This window comes from Felis catus, chromosome C2 (genome assembly GCF_018350175.1).
Source record: "Felis catus isolate Fca126 chromosome C2, F.catus_Fca126_mat1.0, whole genome shotgun sequence".
NCBI classification, from domain to species: domain Eukaryota; kingdom Metazoa; phylum Chordata; class Mammalia; order Carnivora; family Felidae; genus Felis; species Felis catus.
In genome coordinates this window covers 75,386,009-75,405,424 of record NC_058376.1, presented here as the reverse complement: position 1 = coordinate 75,405,424, position 19,416 = coordinate 75,386,009, and the positions used below count along the sequence as shown (strand labels likewise).

Below are 19,416 nucleotides of genomic sequence, written 5' to 3'. Positions count from 1 at the left end.
AAGATCCAATTTGCTTTAAAAATATTGAGTAAATCAATGTCTGATAATCTCTAAAATTACTTGCAGCTGGAGAATTCCTAACTGCATCTACTCACAGCTTAACAAAATGCATTTCTCCAAGATAAATCTACTCTTCTGAGAGCTGGAGAGAAGGAAAAAGATTATTCTTGGCTGGCTTGGACTTTCGTATATCTAATTACGAATTTTGTAATTCGTATGTGTAAAAGGTTAATTTTGAAAGCCCATGCCAACCCATTTTATTCAAACTGATTTCTCGCTTTGAATAAATTAACAGATTCAAAGGATGAGAAAATATAAAAATCCTGGAAGTAATAACAAATACTTCCACGAGAAGGCTATCCCACAGATAGCCTATGAATCGATCTTTCGTCCAAAAAGACAAAAATCACTGAACCTCCTCTCTAGGCTGCTATGTTTACTAGGAACTTGTTTCTGTGGGAACTCTGTCAGTAAAAGTAGCAATGTCTTGTGCTGGCAGTATACCCAGTTTCATCAAGAGAATCCTGGACAGTAAGAATAGGGTCAGCTCACTGAGGGACTTAAATCCCAAAGGAAGAACTTAAGATTTCATCCTGTAAAACCACGGCATCCACCTTCCCCTCAGACTGCAAACTTGCTCAGTGTAAGAACAACGTTCCATGGTACTTAAGGCCCTCATTATAAAAGTTCAATGAACATTTGTTGGATTAAAGAAGAAACAATAAATTACTAATGAATGTCAGGAGGTGTAATAAGACTTCAAATAACTTGGCAAAAACTATGAGGGAAAGCTGGAGTTTGTTGTCAAAGTGGGAAAGAGTATGGGAGAAAGCTTTCTAGTCAAGGTAGTATCTTGAGTTAACCTCCAAACAAAGAAGGTGGTTTGAGGATGTGGGGTGAGTTTTAGAGTTACTTCTGCTATTAAACTATCTGAATTCTGGGAAAAAAAATTAACTTTTCTAGTTAAAACTTTTCTAGTTTTGCTTCATGTATAAAATGATTAGAGACAACTTTTAAAAGATTTTCAACTCTAATATGATTAAAATAGCTGATGTTCATAAAGATGTGATTGAGTTTAATAAGTAGTCCACAGATTCCTTATTTAAGGAGGAAATTACAAAATAAATATATAATGTTTATATATATAAATATATAATGTTTATTTTTTAAAAAAAAATTTTTTTTTCAACGTTTATTTTTTTGGGGGACAGAGAGAGACAGAGCATGAACGGGGGAGGGGCAGAGAGAGAGGGAGACACAGAATCAGAAACAGGCTCCAGGCTCTGAGCCATCAGCCCAGAGCCTGACGCGGGGCTCGAACTCACAGACTGCGAGATCGTGACCTGGCTGAAGTCGGACGCTTAACCGACTGCGCCACCCAGGCGCCCCTATAATGTTTATTTTTGAGAAAGAGACACAGAGTGTAAGTGGGGGAAGAGCAGAGAAAGAGGGAAACACAGAACCTGAAGCAGGTTCCAGGCTCTGAGCTGTCAGCACAGAGTCCAATGCAGGGCTCAAACCCACGAACCTTAAGATCAGGCCCTGAGCTGAAGTCAGATGCTTTACCAAGTGAGCCACTCAGGCACCCATAAAGGAAATATTTTTAAGATTTTTTGTTTAAAAATTTTAACCTTTTATAACATCAGCCTTGACTGTTACCCCTTCTCCAAAAGTCATTCTTTTATCTATGTTGTGTTCCCACATCAAGCCATGCCTGTGTTTTATGACATTCCCATAAATCCCTTCTAGAAACTACATAGAGAAAAGATGCTCAAAAAGTCCTGGGAGGACACAGAAGAAAGTCCATCCAAACATGTCCTCCCAATCTTCGCCTTCTTATTTCAGGAGCAACTTAAAATATTACTGCTCCGAATAGCTTTCCACGATGATGTCCAACTTAGGGACCTTCGTGTGTGCTTTTGATACTGCTGTGCGCACCCCCATCATGTCTCTGACCTGCTCTACTTACTCACCTGTGTCGCTATTGCAATGTAAACTCCTGAGAGAAGGGGCCCAGTGGTGCCCTGGCCTACTTTCCACTCTATTACTAGTTCCTAGCACAGTAACTGGCACCCAGTAAGCATCCCAAGTGCTTTTTGAATGAAGAAGAAGATGAATGGGAAAACAGAGGCTTGGATAAATGTGTGTGGGGGGAATGCAATTCATTTCGGGCAAATTCTCTTGCCAAGGAAGTAAAAAAATGGAGCGTGTAAGGGACCTCAGAGATCATCTGGTCCAACCCCCTCATTTTCCAGAAGCCAAGGAATCTTGGCAAACTGCCCCACGAAATAGAAAAGGAAACATGCAAAAGAGTATTAGGAAAAGCAAACATTCTCTCTAATAAATGAGGATACCAGCCTACACAATCTGCGAGTAGAACTTAAATCATTTAAAAAAAAAAAATTCATGGTGCTAATTTTATTTCGCCTTTATTAGTGCCTTCAGTGAGTCCACCTATTCCCTAGCCATGTCAAGCCTACATCATACAGGCTCAATTACTTAGTATGTAGATCAGGCAAGGTTCTCCCTTGTCTCCCTCCTGCGTTTCTCCAGCCTTTCAACGCTCATTAGCACCTCCAACAGAAGGCTGAGGAAATGAAACTCCAATTTATCAATGTCAACTGTTGAACCAGCAAATTGCATCAATCCCGCCCCCACATGGAAGTGTTTGGACAATTCTGAATCAACAAGATGTTGGCAGCTGTGTTCCTATGGTTCAGTAATTGCATTGTTTCCTACTGTGCTCTACGGGTTGTGAAATGAATTTATTAAATAACCAACACAAAGGGAATGTGGTGTGGGCTAGTGGAAATAGCTCTGGGCTGGTGTTGGGATTCTGTCTTAATAGTCTCCCACTTTGACCACCAGCCTTGACAATAGTTTTTCTGGTCCTCAGGCTCCTAAAATCACTTAAGAAGGTAATTCTACCCTGGGTGGTAGAGAAATCTAGGGTACCTAAAATATCCTGTGCTTTTCACTCCACATACAGATTTAACATTGATCGTATTCTCTCTATATAGGAACCTAGTATGCTTACTTTCAGCCCACATTATGGCCTTTGTGTATAAGATCCATGATACTAAATGGTATACCATGCTTGATGAATCCGTTAAGCCCAACTGGCCACTTCACACTGGAAGACAATGGTAGGGAAGGAAATTGAGCCCAGGCACATGATGCGTATAATGGTGGAATTTAAACACCCAATTCTATGGTCTTTGGCAAGTTTGCCAGTTGGTATTTTGCCAGTTGTCTTAGGTTATTAAAACTTGTTGGTGGTTTGTAAATCTAGGCCGATAACTGGCTGTGTGACGGACTGAGAAAAGTTTTCAAATGAAGATGGAAAACTTATCTGGTATGTTATTCCAGCTACAAAGGAAGAAAAACAGATAAGCTTAATAAAATCAGCCCTTTTCAGTAACTCTTAAGCCAGCCTCTAAATCTTAGAAGGCAGGCAGGGTTTGAGAGTACAGAGAATGTCTGCAGAGGGTCACCCTGCCGAGAAGCAGGTGGAAAGTCTCCCTACCTCTCTGGTTTTTAGCTGGGCCCTAGATAGTGCAAAGTCTTTTGGGTTGTTGGAGTATTCTCCCTGGACAAAAAGGCTAAGGGGAGGACACGTTCTCTTCAACTGGGAGTTTGACCCTGACTCGGGGTCCAAATTTTGGCCTCAACGGTCTTCCTATTCTTTCTTAAAAAGCAAATAATAGGGGCGCCTGGGTGGCTCAGTCGGTTAAGCGTCCGACTTCAGCTCAGGTCATGACCTCGCAGTCCGTGAGTTCGAGCCCCGCGTCGGGCTCTGGGCTGATGGCTTGGAGCCTGGAGCCTGCTTCCGATTCTGTGTCTCCCTCTCTCTCTGCCCCTCCCCCGTTCATGCTCTCTCTCTGTCTCAAAAATAAATAAAAACGGTAAAAAAAATTTTTTAATGAAAAAAGCAAATAATAATTAATAATTATGCTTTCTCTCAAACTAAGAAGCAGAATTTCATTTCCTCCCAATCTCCCTACCCAATTATTTTATAAACAGGGCTCAATTAAGATCCACCATCATTTACTGAGATCTACACACAGCCCAGTGGTTCTGGCCAGGTGGTAGATCATTTGCAGGCAGATTATTTACCTAGGCTGATCATCTCCACAAGGGGGATAAGGACTGTTAAGGTTTAGGATAATGTATGTAAAGCACATGGCCCAGTGATGAATGCACTAGACAAGTCTATCACAGCCAGACTAGATACTGTATTTACCATTCTCTGATTTAAACCTCATAAAAACCCTGTGAGGTAGGAATTATGGTCATTATCTTACAGACAGAGAAGTTAAGTGGCTACTCAAGGACATGAAGTTAGAAAGGAAAAGATTTAGGAACTAAAATCAGGTCTGGCTTTACTCCAAATCCCACCTGCTTTCTGCAACAAGATGTTGGTGTGAATCTCTAGGATATTTTGTTCTTCCTGGAGTGACTGGGCAGCAATGTCCTAAAAGGCATGATTCCAGATAAATTAACTTCCTGTTTTGTCTGTTCTCCCTTTTTCCCCAAAAAAAGTGGAATGGAATATGTATATAGAGGCTTATTCCTGGAGTTTTACACTCTCGGATGCTGGCTACATACAAATTTACTCTTTTTTTCTAATTACTCTGGCCAAACTGCAGGTCGACAGCCTGAAGAGCAGTGCAGTAGAGGTCAAGTTTTGAAAAGTCACCCATGATGCCACACTGAGAGCTGGGGATGAGCACTCCTGGCCTAGCTACAATGTGCTGTGGTCTAAGACAGGAGGCCAAAGTTCCAGCTCACTTCTGCCTCAGGACTGGGGGCCGAGAAACCTGTATTCTCAATTCATATCTGCTGGAGCAAGTCATTTCCTCATCTGGGACAAGTTTCCCCATCTGGAAAATGGTGGGTTTGGGCTGGCCGATATATTTCTTAAAGTCATGTTTCCTGAGGTATAACTTATAGACAATAAAATTCATCCCTCTGAAAGATACAGTTTGAAGAGTTAGACAAAGGTCTACAGTTTTATAACTATAGCCACAATTAAGACACAGAAGATTTCCACCACCCCCCAAAATTTCCTCATGCCCCTTTGTAGTCAAGCCCATTGCTAAACCCCGGGCATTTCTGACCTGATTTCTGTCCCTATAGTTTTGTCATTTCCTGTCTGGCACATACATGTCAAAGAATGTAGCCTTCCATGGCTGTCTTTCACTTAGCCTGACACTTTTTTTTTTTAAATTTTTTTTTCAACGTTTATTTTTTTGGGGACAGAGAGAGACAGAGCATGAACGGGGGAGGGGCAGAGAGAGAGGGAGACACAGAATCAGAAACAGGCTCCAGGCTCTGAGCCATCAGCCCAGAGCCCGACGCGGGGCTCGAACTCACGGACCGTGAGATCGTGACCTGGCTGAAGTCGGATGCTTAACCGACTGCGCCATCCAGGCGCCCCAAGCCTGACACTTTTAACATTCATCCATGTCGTTGAATTCATCAAATCAATAGCTTGCTCCTCTCATGGCATCCCTTTCATGGACAGGACATTTTGTTTATCCACTCAACAGCTGGCACACAGTTGGGTTGTTTCTAGTTTTTTGCTAACATGAATAAAACTTGCAAACATCTGTGTCCAGGCCTTTGTGTGGACATACTTTCCTTTTCTCTCACATAAATACTCAGGAGTGTGACAGCTGTGCTATTTGTTAAGTGTATGTGTTTATCTTTCTTATAAAGTGTCACACTGTTTTCCAAAGTGGCTGTACCATGTTTCATTCCCACCAGCCATGTGTGGACTGGTTGTTTTTTAACAGGTAGCTCCAGATAATGACTGAGATTTCTATTTATGTCCCATTAATGTGTGTGGACTCTTCTTCTCATGAAATGCATCTCAATGCTCGCCCACAGCACCAAGGACAGATGCCAACTATGTATGTGAACTCAGTGTTGAGAGCCCTTCCAGCCTCAGTAGTCTATCATTCTGTTGCCTTCCCTAGACATCTTATTCTGCAATGGTGGGCACCAAGTAGCAGCTTTAGGCTGAAACCAGGTTGAGACAGACTGCAAAACTACTACTGACTAGCTATATAAGCATATCTCACAGGCTTGTCTTCCTCTTCTGCAAACTGGGGGCGATGATTACCTTCCTCTCAGGTTGTTGGAAGCTTAATGGTGTACGTGCTTTGCACACAGTAAGTGCTGAGTAAACAGCAGTTTTCAGCTTCTATAGTTACAGACTGGCATGGCGGATAAGGAAGTGGTAGGTGATAAACTTGAACCCCTTCCCAAGGTCCCCGGCAACCACTAGAATGTGAAAATGGAGGCCCCTGTGTTTCATCACAAGGCTCAAGGTCACTCTTACCAGTTAGGATGGTTTATTCACTCCTCTACTCATTTATAATATAGGCATGTATGTGTGATATTACATAGAGAGATGAACAAAAATGACACAGCCCCTCTCTTGCTGAGCTTACAGTCTAATATGCTCCTCTTAAATGATGTGTAGAAAGACACAAGGCAGAAAGTTTGCCGTGGGCAAGAAGAAAGGCAGAGGGCCAGCATTCTAGATCACAGCAAAGTAGCTTAAAGTAGGAGCACTTAGGGGACTTCAACTCTGATTTTCATCTTGTTCAGGGAAATATATTGTGAGTCTAGAGTTTTCCTGAGTGCTAGCTGATGTGTATGTATGTAAGAGGGAGAAGGGAGAGAGGAGAGGGGAGAGGGGAGAGGCAAAAAAGGAGGATGAACAATCTACCAATGGGCATCTGAGCTCTGAATAATGCATTGACACGTTTCATTTTAAGCACTGTTTGTGTTCCATCCCACACCCCCCAACCCCCCTCGAGCTAATTACCTCGCCATTTTGAGCACCCAGCTGTTGCTGTCTGAAACCTGACCTTCACTGTGAAGAAGCTCACAGCTGCAGTGAGCTGCCTACCTAATAATTCAGGGGTTCTTATCGGCTTCATACCTCTCCTTCCCTCAACCAGCATGGTGAAACAGGCTGGTTTCCCTAGTTCCTTCTCCCCAAACCATCTGTCTCTCTGCCAAAATGAGAGGAGGAGGGCCAGAAGCAAGGGGATTATACAGGAGCCAGTCAGAATGCAGGATCTCAGGCTGCCTTAAGACCTACTGGATCAGGGTTTGTGTTTTAACAGGAGACCCAGAAAATTTCACAGGTGCCAGAATGGGGCATAAATCCCAAAGAGTTTTCATCCATTCAATTTGAGAACCTGACCTAAGAATACGAGAGGGCCAAGGTGATCAGGCAGGACAGAGTGATATTGGAAAAGCAGTGTGGTGTGAAGGAAACAGCCAGCCCCCATGGAGCCTCCCTTCCTGATATTCGTGTCCTTGTGCACTCCCTTCGAACAGAGTCAGGTCTGTGTGGCAAACTGCATGTGTAAGAGTGACATTACACAACTTTGGAAGTGAGGTCATAAAAGGCATTTAACATTTTCCTGCCTTGGTCCTTTGGATCACTTACTCTGGGGGAAGCTAGTCACCATGGTGTGGGCACCTGGAAGAACTTGTGGAGAGGCCCACGTGGAAATGAACTGAGGCTCCCCCCCCCCCCCCATGTCAGCACCAACTGGCCAACCAAGTGAGTGAGCCAGCCTGTAAGTGGAACCTCCAGCCCCAGTCAAGGTTGCAGATGACTGTACAACCAATGTCAAATCTGCACCTTCATGAGAGGCCCTAAGCCAGAAGACCCCAGCCAAGCCAATCCTACATGCCTGGCCCCAAGAAGCTGTGTGAGATCATCCATGTCCGATCCTGCTTTAAGCCACTAAGTTTGGGGATAATTGGTTACTCAGGCATACATAACTACAGCAAGGATAGAGAGTGGGGTCTGACACTGGGCTCCCCCAACTGGCAGTGGATTTCCTCGGTCACCTCACCCTCTCGGTGTCTCTGATGCCTCATCTGTAAAAGGAACAGCTACAGATTATCTGATCTCTGACACCTTTGAGTATCAAGTTGACACTACGATTTTATATATCACTAAGACAGAGCGTCACCAAATTCACACCCGGTCGATTCTAAAATGCAGACTAATTTTAGAGATGTAGAACTGTGGGGAAACATGCATCTTAAAAAGGACAAAATACAGTGTTATACTTGCTCTGCCCGCCACGTGGACACGTTAGAAGGATGGATGGTGTAACAGATGAGAAGGCGCCCCGAGGGAACTCTTGGACAGCATCCTGAAGCACCACGGCTTGAGAAAGGGAAATGACATTATGGTTCCAGACCAGCTAATTAAACTGGCTTCATCACCTCACTTGCCTCAGGCTCCTATCACAATTTATGCTCAAAATGACTGTTACAAAGCCCAACTGAGAGGAAAAAACCATCAAGGAAAACCATTTATGGCAGTGCTCCCTAAACTTGCTTGAGCATTAAGAAATCACCTCGTATATTTGTTAAATATACACCCAGGCCCCTTGCTACAGACTTTGATTCAGCAAATCTGGAGCAGGCATTGGATCTATATTTTAACAAGGGCCCCAGGCCGTTCTCAGGAACACACAGGTTTTAAAACACTGAAACACAGTAATACCTATCCACTTACTGGTATTTTTCCTTGCATTGAATCATAATAGAAAACTACAAACCTGGACTGCCTTAGCTATGTCCCCAAATAAACAAAAACAAAAACAAAAACAAAAACAAAATGCCTTCAACCCAGTATAAGATTTTACTGAAGGTCAATGTAAAAAAGCTGTCTCATCAAGGAGAGTTTGCCATTGGCTGGGAAGCTTATGGAAGCTATGGAAAATACTATTCTTCAATGTTTACAGTACGAAAATCGGCATAATAAATATACTAAAGACTGTATCTCCTGACAGGCTGACCTGTTTCCTTTTTTATCAGTCAATGCAAGTTGCTAGGCAACCATTTTTCCCTTTTTTGCTTAGACTGCCAGGAATCTTTCACCTAAAATTCATGCCTCAAAACAATAACATTAACAATAGTTACATACCTTGATCAAAAAAATTAAACAAACAGAAAAAAAAAAAAACAGAACTTCTTGTGACATTTGGCTTTGTCCTGTATTGTAATGGTCATCATGTTACACTCAGGTCTTTTTTTGAGAACTTCCAGTCCTTTTGGAAGGTAGGATTTTATTTTATTTTATTTTTAAAGTTTATTTATTTAAGGGGGGCGGGGGGGTGGGCAGAGAGAGAGGGGGAAGATCCCAACCAGGTTATATGCTGTCAGCACAGAGCCTAACACGGGGCTGGAACCCATGAACCGTGAGATCATAACCTGAGTCGAAATCAAGAGTCGGATGCTTAACCGAATGAGCCACTCAGGTGCCCCGGAAGGGAACAAATTTTAAAATCAGTATTGTCAGTTTTGTTTTTTTTCTGTTTCTCATCACATTTAGACTAAGCAACCACAACTCAATATCCAGCAACACTTCAAGTTGCGAGGGTTTTCTCCTCTCATGCCAGTCTCTTGGCCAGCTTTTAAAACACCGCAGGAATGCTAACTGTATCCTGGCAAGGAGACTCTGTTCAAGCCAAATATTTAAGAGAATAAACAGAAAATAATTTTAGAGCATCTCTAAAAAAGTCTTCTTGTCTTTCTCTGGTGGATAACAGAATATTCTGACAATCTGACCCAACTAGGGAAGCATATAAAGCCATTAAGATCCTTCCCTACAAAAACGAAATGAAACAAAACCCCCCCCAAAACCAAAATGAAAACAAAGAAAACCCTGCACTTCATTTTTAAACATCTTACTTGTGTGCCTTCAGTTTTGCAACAGAAATTCATCCTTGACCTGAACTTCCAAATATCCCACAAATAATAATTAAGTCGCTCGAACCCTGCTGTGTAAAGGGCATTTTCTGACAGATGGGAAACCAAGCCAGAGCACAGGAAAAATTTGCACTCTTCCCCAGCCTCATGCAGTAAGGAGATTAGAGGCAAGGATTTCCATAACCATCCCTGGAAACTGGGGTGCACATAGAATCTCAAAAGGGCATGTCTGCATCATCAGTACTTTAGAGTACTGTGACACATTATTGTCCCAGTGAAGATGTCCAGTCTCCAAGAATCGTTTCCTACCTTGCTGACTGCCCAGGCTGACTTCCCCATTTTCTGCTGAAAGGTCTTTTTCTCTGTGAAGTCCTCCAGACTGCCATCCTCCTCCCACCGGGGCTAATCCCACGGTCATCTGTCTTCCCGTGACACCCACAACACAACACCACAATCGGCTGTCTCCTCTGTTGGTCTCTGCTGCTGGATCCAGCTGCTTGAGGTCAATGATCCCAGTTAATTCACCTTTGAATCGCAGGGCCAATCAGATTACCCGGGACACAGTAGGTGCTTGGGCAATCTGTGTGAATGAAAGAATCTAGTTCAGGGACTCTGGGGTAACCTCAAATTCTCTCATTCATGCAAATAAGGGCATGAGGCCCAAAGAAGTGAGGTGATTTTTCCCAAAGTCACACCAGAAAAGGAAAGAGGACACACAAAAACCCAAAATCTTTCCTTGCCAACCTGTTGTTTTCCATTATGCCTCCTTCAGGTACATGCCCTTCCCTCTGTGTGACCCTGGTCTCCTGTCACCACAGCTCAGGCCTTCTGGCTTAGCCTCCCCCTCCCCCACCATTTCTCAGCCCAGAATGAGGTTCCCAGGGACGCCTTCCAGCCTGGGGCAGGCTCCTTGCTTATCTGCTCCTGAATCTCCCAGAATCACGTTCATTTCTTTTGGAAAGTGTAGCCCAACTTGCAGTTTTCCTTTCAAACGTGAAATTATTTTATGAAGGCCTATCTTTCTCACTATAATAACAGGGCATGTCTTTGTTGCTGTTGTTCACTGCTCGGTCGCTAGTGGCTAGCACAGGATGCCTCACTAAAATATTTGTTGAATGAATAAATCATTTTGGAACTCTCTGAAAATAGGCAGTGGGTCTGTGGTGCAAATATTCTGTCTCATGAACAGCAGACATACAATAAAAGGGGCAGATCATTCTGGCACAATATTAAAAAATATCTCTATTTTTACACTCAGATAATTCACTTTATAAATAAGAAGTAGCCAGTCCTTAAACACAGATGTCCCTGTTTCAGATTCTGGGAAAAGCTGGCAGCCTTTCTCTCAGTAGGCTAACGAGGGTACATGCTAGATATTTTATCATGGGAGTAAGACAAATGGGGACCACCAATATGATGCTCACAGAATTTCTTTCCCAGGACAAATTGAGATGTCTGTTGAATTATGTAAACCATTGTTTTCTATCACAGGAAGAGATACCTGACAGGATTATTCTTATTTGATATACCCATGGTCTTCAAAAAATTTCTTTTTAAAAAAAATTTTTTTTTAACGTATATTTTTGTGAGAGAGAGAAAAAGATGAGTGGGAAGGGGCAGAGAGAGAGGGCAGACACAGAATCCGAAGCAGGCTCCAGGCTCTGAGCTGTCAGCACAGAGCCCAATGCAGGGCTCAAACTCACAAGCTGTGAGATTGAGATCTGAGCAGAAGTCAGACGCTCAACTGACTGAGCCACCCAGGCGCCCCAAAAAATTTCTGAAAAGTATACAACCAATATTTGCAAATTTTATTCCACTTAACCCAGAGAAAGTGCCAGGTCACATCTCTGAATCTCAAACCACTTATGGACTCCAGAAAAGAAATGATAGCAATTGGATGTAATCTCTTAAAACATTTCAACAGTCTGTTGGTTTCTAAAAGTTTTAGACACCAAAAATTGTTTCTAGTCCTAACTCTGGAATTAAACTAAAGAGTTAAATGGATCACTTCTATTATTGTTTCTGGCTATTTTTCACCTGTTTAACTATAAAGAAAAACTCTGCCAATTTATAGATATACTACCCTTGATCCTATAGCTCATGGTGAGAAAACTGCCCTCCTTTGGGAGAGCAAGAAGAAAGTGTTGAAAAAGCCCTCTCCCTCGACAAAAAGCTTTTGATTACAGAACATCACTATTTTGGGAATGTTCTTAGCACATCCCGGTGAAGTACCATCATATCCTCTCCTCCTTGGAACTTGGAAAAATGTCATACCACTCCTAAGTTGGGGTGTCTCAGAGGTGTTGGAGTGAGGCAACACTGAGGTCAGAAACTATGGTTATATACTCTGATTTGTCTTTGAGCAGATGTAATTGAGTTATAAATCGAGATCTAATGATAAACATAGTGCAACCCCTCTCTAGCCCTCCACTTCTTTTAATATTAAATAGGGGCATTATTTGAAGGTCTCCTTTATTGCTAGCATTCTGTGACTTTAACTTTGACTCTACTGAACTCCAGAGATAATCTCAGAACTTTTCTCTGGAAAAGTGGGGAAACGACCAGATGCCTCAAGGGGGCTGATTCTATCTGTTCTACCTCTGCTATAGATACCCAACACTGCCCCACATCTACCCCCAGCCAGTGCTTCACAATGGATCTCTAATAATTGTGAAGGTAATCTGGATGCTTGTTATGGGCTGAATTGTATTCCCCCCAATTCGCTGTTCTGAAGCTCTAACCCCCAGTATCTCCAAATGGGACTATATTTAAAGATGGGGTCTTTAAAGAAATGATTAAGTTAAAATGACATCATTAGGGTGGGTCCTAATCCAATTTGTCTTGTGTTCTTATAAGAAGAGGAAGTGGGTGGGGCACCTGGGTGGCTCAGTCACTTGGGTGTCCAACTCTTAGTTTCTGCTCAGGTCATGATCTCAAGGTTGGTAAGTTCAGCCCTACCCATATCGGGCTCTGAACTAACAGTGCCTCCTGTGTGCCCTCTCTCTCAAAAATAAATAAATAAGCAGTTAAAAAAAAAAGAAGAAATTGGACAAAGAGACATGAGGAACTCATGTACAGAGAGGAAAGGCCATGTGAGGATACAGTGAGAAGAAGGGCATCTGCAAGACAGGGAGAGAGGTCTCAGGAGAAACTAAACCTGCTGACACCTTGATCTTGGATTCCCAGCCTCCAATACTGTGAGGAAATAAATCTGTTGTTGAAGCCACCCAGTCTGTGATATTTCATTAGAGCACCCCTAGTCAACTAATACAGTGCTGATTGATTCACTGCTTTAGATAACAACTTGGATCACAGATGTGTCTACATCTCTCCTTTGTCTAATGGGAAAACTTGAGTTCTAAAGCAGGAAAGTGACTTTTCCAAGGTCACATACTTGCGTGGTACCAGAAGAGACTTCAGATCAAAGCTCATGGGGGAAATAGGAACACTCAACACCCACCCCCAACCCCCGGACTTTTTCTCTTTAAAAAATGCAGATCACAGGGATGTCTGGGTGGCTGAGCATTCAACTTTGGCTCAGGTCATGTCTCGTGGTTCACAAGTTCGGGCCCTGTATCGGGGCTCTGTGCTGACAGCTCAGAGCCTGGAGCCTGCTTCAGATTCTATGTCTCCCTCTCTCTCTGCCTCTCCCCCACTTGGACACTGTCTCCCTCTCTCTCAAAAATAAAATAAAACATTAAAAAAATTTTTAAAAATGCAGATCAGGGGCGCCTGGATGGCTCAGTCGGTTGAACGTCCGACTTCAGCTGAGGTCATGATCTCGACATTCCTGAGTTTAAGCCCTGCATTGGGCTCTGTGCAGACAGCTCAGAGCCTACAGCCTGTTTCAAATTCTATGTCTTCCTCTCTCTCTCTCTCTCTGCCCCTCGACTCACGCTATCTCTCAAAAACAAATAAAAAAACAAACAAAACAAAACAAAAAATGCAGATCATACAACAAACATTGACACTTGGCAGAGACATCCAGATGGTATACATCACAGAAGTTATACCCAGTATTTAGTCACGATGTCTGAAGAACTAATTTTATTTGTTTCTTTTGTTTGTTCTTTTTTTGAGGATCAGAGTCCTATTTAGGAGCTTACTAAAAATTTACCTTTCCATATGCTAGATGTTGTCTGTGTGATTTACCTCCTTGGTCATCGTACACAGATCACCAAGAAACTGTAAGAATATACAGGTGCAGACTCAAGGTCCAGCTCTATCACCACCATTGTGGAAAAGCACTGTACATCACAGGACAGAGCCCCAGTCTCCTCTGTGGCACCTGGACAGTGCCCAGGAACAGTGACCTCCCAGGAGTGTCCACGTTGGATAAAGAAGTGATTTTATGTTAGGATTAGAATATTTCACCGAAGAACTAAGAACACGTCTTTAAAATATGCTCTGCTTGTGCCAGAACTCTGTCAGCATCTACTGAGCGGAGTGTGGGACTAGGACTTCTTCCTTCATTTTAGAAGGCCAACAAGTGTCCCCCAGAGTGCTCTCCATAGCTATCAATTCTCCTCTGTGCTCCTTCCTTTCCCAAAAGAGCCTCCTGAGATCTGTATACATGGGGAGACACTTAAACAGAAACATGCCTAATTTTGAGACTAATACCAGGCAGTAGACTCAACATTTGCATTGGAACCTCTCTTCTCTGTTCTTGGTCCCACGCGATGCCTGAACAGACAGTCTCGAGCCCTGGTCTGACGTGGGATCCATGCCAAGCACAAAATGGAGCTTGTAGGGGGCATCGAGCTGCAGATCTGACAACAGTTTTTCATTCCAAGGCATGCTCCCCTATCACGGAAGACGTTAAGATGAGGCCCTACAAGAGAACTAAACCAAATTAAATCTTCATGATCAGAACTGAAATAAGGGGAAAGTGTTCTAGTTCACTGGTTCCCAAAGAGTACTCCTTGGACAAGCTCAGGCTGTCTACATCTGAATCCTCTCAAAGGGGTTTTTGGAAATGGAAATTCCAAAACCCTGTCCTTAGAATGTTCCATTTCATGGGCCCATGTGGGGCCTTCGATCGTGGGTTTTTAAATGATCCCCCAGTGATTATATCATTTGGAAAACACTCAAAACTGCTGTAGATTTTCTCAGAGTTGAAAGAAAACAACAGAGAAATAGCTGGTGTCTATAAATCACAGTTTGTATCATTGAGTCAGTAACATCAACGACGTGAAGCATAGGCCCAGAGCTCTTTGGGGTTCGTATCCTTTCATTTCTATATTACTTTGTGTGTTATTACATAACACAACACCCAGAACTTAAAACAAGCATTTCTTATCTTTCAGTTTCTGTAAAGTGGGAGTTTAGGCATGGTGGGGCTGGGTATTTCTAATGCAGGGTCTTTGGTGAGGCAGCTGTTAAGTAATTAACTGAAGGCTTGACTGGGGTTAAATAATCCATTTCCAAATTCTTGACCAGAGGCCTCAGTTTCTCACCACATGGGCATCTCCATAGGACATCCTAAGTGTCCTCATAACAGGGCAGCTAACTTCCCTTGGTGTGAGTGATCCAGTAGAGAGAGCAAGGAGGAAGCCATGGTGCCTTTTATATCTAGTCTCTAAAGACACACATTGTTATCTTTACTTTTTTCTACTTGTTAGAAATGGGTCACTAAGGCCAACCCACATCCAAGGAGAATAGGCTCCATCTTCTGAAGGGAATGTCAAAGATTCTGTGGGCATATTTTCAACTACCATGATTTCCAGTGTCTGTCAATACCTGTCATATTCTGAGAATGGAATGGAAACTAGAAACACAAAAGCGTCTACGGTCTTGACCTCATGAAATATGGGAGCAGGAATGAAAGAAAGAAGCAATAATAGAACCAAAAATATATGATTCCCCTTTTATGAAGTCAAGCTAGTGAATGCGCAGTTAAGTTAGGGACAGAGGCAGGGAAGTGTACTAAATTAGAAGTCAAAAAGGCTTGGCTTCTTGGGGGATAAAAAAAAGCGTTGGGTTTGAAATTCTGCTTTCCCAGTTTGAGCTAGTTACACCATTTAGTCACTGAGCTACTACTACCCTCTCTCTTTACAAAATGAACAGGACTTACTTCTTCATGGTGGTAAATGAGCAGACTTGGGGGCAGGGATGCTGTGAAGTCAAAGACAGAACCCATGCAGTACTGGGCAAATAGCTAATGGCTTTACATACTAATAACTATGATTGTCACCATGTTTGTTGTAAGTGAGGGTATATGTATCAGAGGGTAATGAGGTCAGCATGCCAGGTCGCTTAATTCCTTTTGCATATATCCTCTCTGGATTTGTGTACTTTCCCTCCAGGGGCAAAGCAACCCTTGGGTGCTAAGGAAATCCTATCAAAAGGGACACTCCTCTTCCTGCTCCAAACTGTGTTTTCTTTCTGATGTCTGGTCTTACCCGCGGCATTCCTAGGAATTATGTCTGGGTAGGCCCTGTAAAATGTACCTAAACTGACCAAAGCCACCTGACCAGGTAACTTCTCTCAAGGACTAATAATTGCTCCCCTGAAGTTTTAAATGACCATTTATATTGGCAGGGGTGAGAGGAAGGAACTGCAAATAAATATGGACGTTTCTGGAAATATTTTGTGCTTGCAGGTATGTCTCCACATGAATACTTAAGTATTATTTGCATATAGATATAAGCGGACATGGAAACAAAATAGTGAGAGAGAATACTACCGTCATCAGAATGGGAACTTCCTCAGAGCTCCAGAGAAAAGAATTTGACTCAGAGTACAGCTGCTCAACATAATGTCAATCTGGGGCACCTCGGTGGCTCAGTTGGTTGAGCGTCCAACTTTGGCTCAGGTCATGATCTCATGGTTCACGAGTTCAAGCCCCACATCAGGCTCTCCTGTCAGCACGAACCTGCTTCAGATCCTTTGTCACACCCCCCTCTCTCTGCACCACCCCACTCGTGCTCTCTCTGTCTCTCAAAAATAAATAAACATTTGGGGCACCTGGGTGGCTCAGTCAGTTAAGTGGCAGACTTCAGCTCAAGTCATGATCTCACGGTTCACAAGTTCAAGCCCTGAGTCAGGCCTTGTGCTGACAGCTCAGAGCCTGGAGCCTGCTTCGTATTCTGTGCCTCCCTCTCTCTCTCTGTCCCTCCCCTGCTCAAGCTCTGTCTCTCTCTGTCTCAAAAATAAATAAACATTAAAAAAAATTAAAAATAAATGAATAAAAATTTTAAAAAAGAGAGAGAGAATGTCAATCTATGCAGAAAACAATTTATAACCACCTCAGAGTATGAAAGTGTCTAAGAAATCTCATTCCCAATTCTTTTTCAAATCCCTTTCTCATCCTCTCCTTCTCCCCAGTGTTTTTGGACTCTTTGAAGAGATCCAAGAAATTCCGCAATTTCGGGAAAATGCACTGTGGCGAGACATGTAATATTAAACCACCCTATGACCGTGACGGGGAAAAAAAAATAAACAATGAAAAAATACCCATGTAGAGATAAAAAAAGAGCTTGAAAAACCAGTACTCAAAACTTTTCCAGGCCTAAGGGGTGGAGGACATACCTAAATCAAGAAAAAAAAAAAAAAGTATCTTCAGCCAGTAAGTCAAAAACCCAAAGGACCATTACTAGAATAAGTCTAAATGCCCCCTGCAGACATAAAAGATGATCATGAGAGGGAACACAAAGCTCGAGGTGTTCAAGTTTTAGAAAGCCACCTGTCGTGTTCCCCTTTTTGCAGAGAATAAAGGAAGAATGACTGAAATTAGAAACACTTGTACTCATTCCACATTTTGAAAGCCAACTATGGGGGCCAGAGTTTTGTTCAAAATGAAAAAGAAAATCAAAGCTCCTTTAATTCCACCACCATAACTCTGTGTTCGAAGGTACAGCAAGGACTTTCCTTTTCCTTTTTTTCCCTTTTTTTCTTTTCTTTCCTTCCCTTTCCTCCACCCCACCACCACACCAGGCTCCCTGTGGACGGAGTCATGGTATCTAGGACGATTTATCAGGAGATATTCCAATTTAAATTATGACTTAATCCCACAAAACCCAGAAGACCAAGAGTCTGTTCTCATTTTGTCTGAAACACATGAGCAAGGTTTTGTGATAGGCAGTGTCTTGTGTGTCTTGCGGTAGAAGGTAACAGGCGAGACTTCCTGGGATGACCACACAAGAAAAACCTGCTGAAATGTGACACTTGTACGGGCCTCTGAAGCTCCCTTGTTCAGTAGAACAGGCAGATAAATCAGGGGCTTCACTTAAACAATTGCTGAACAGATGAAAGCCCAGAAGATGAGATTTCAATTGGTTGGGACAATCTCTTAGAAACTTTTCCCATCTTGGAATTGCTTTATACAAATACTTCCCTATACCGCTGGCTGCCCCCAAGTTGTTCCTCTAAATTATCACCAAAGCTGATAGACAGGATGCGGGTTGTAGCAAATATTTTACAGAAGTCATAATCGGCAAATCATGTGTAAAATGAAAAACAAAACAAAACAAAAAACACCTAAGTTTTAGATCAGAAAAGACCTGGGAATGAATTCACAAATTCTGTCATATAGTAGCTGATTGACTTAGATAACTAATACCTCTGGACCTTAGTTTCCTGCATCTGTTTTAATTAATTAGTTTTTAAAAAGCCCAACAGATTATTGCGAAGACGAACTAAGCAGCTCTATGAAAAGCACTTTGAATGAAGTATGGGAGCAACAGCAGTGAATGAGACCAGTCTCTGATCTCTAATCATCCCCAGGACTAGCTGGAAAAACAACATATACATGCAAAAAGACAGGGCAGGGGCAGTAACCAAAACCCAATGTGGTCCCCAATGACCTCACTTTCTGTTAGTCACATCTTCGAGCGGTCTTCTTCCACAATGTACCACGGTTGGTCAATGGGCCCAACAGAAGTGATGGGTTTTACTTCCAGGATTAGGTTACAAAAGGCACTGCAGCTGCCATCTTTGTTTGTCTTTCTGATCACTCACTTTGGATAAGCCAGCTGCTATGTCATTGAGCAGTCCTATGGAGAGGACTGAGTAGAGAAGGTCTGGGGTCTCTTGCCAAGAGCCCCATGAGTGAGCCTAGAAGTGGATCCTCCACCCCACTCAAAACTTCAGATGGCGGCAGTTCTGACTGACAGCCAGACTACAACCTCAGGAAAAATCCTGAACCACAACCACCCACCTAAGTCACTTACGGATTCTTGACCTTCAGAAACTGTGGGAGACAATATATGTTTGTTGTTTTACATTGTACAGTAATCTGTTACACGGCACTAAATAACCAATACATTCGGCCACACTAAGAGCTGCAAGGTTTGGTAGAAGAAATCCCTGAAACCTGGGAGTTCTTAGTCACACAAGTAGGTTTTGAAGGGAGGATGAGTTCGTGAAGGGTGGGGGACTCCATACTGCAGACATGAATAATGCAGACACGGGGGCAGGGAAGTGTCAGCCAAGGGTTTTCTTCTGACTCGGGCAATGGAGTAAGGGTCCTTGAGCAAGGGGGTGACTAGGCAGTAACCAGGGTTGGGAGATTTGACTGGTGGGCACGGACAACATAAACCCAGAAATTCACACAGGAGCCTTTTGTAATGATCCAGAGGAGGAAATAAAAAGCAGAACCAGAGAGCAGCTGAGGTAGGAATGGAGAACAAGAGGGATGTCGTGAACATGGTTCAGCATGTC

At 42.8% G+C, this 19,416-nt stretch overlaps 1 protein-coding gene and 1 non-coding gene across 5 annotated transcripts in view; both read right to left on the bottom strand.

The window, feature by feature from the left end:
* The window catches only part of MB21D2 (Mab-21 domain containing 2), a 114,836-nt gene that overhangs the window by 29,312 nt on the left and 66,108 nt on the right, over positions 1-19,416 (bottom strand). The window lies entirely within an intron of this gene.
* Positions 13,887-14,091, bottom strand: LOC111556433. Its single transcript, XR_002735905.1, has one exon. It is a non-coding gene; the product is annotated as a small nucleolar RNA SNORA73 family (small nucleolar RNA).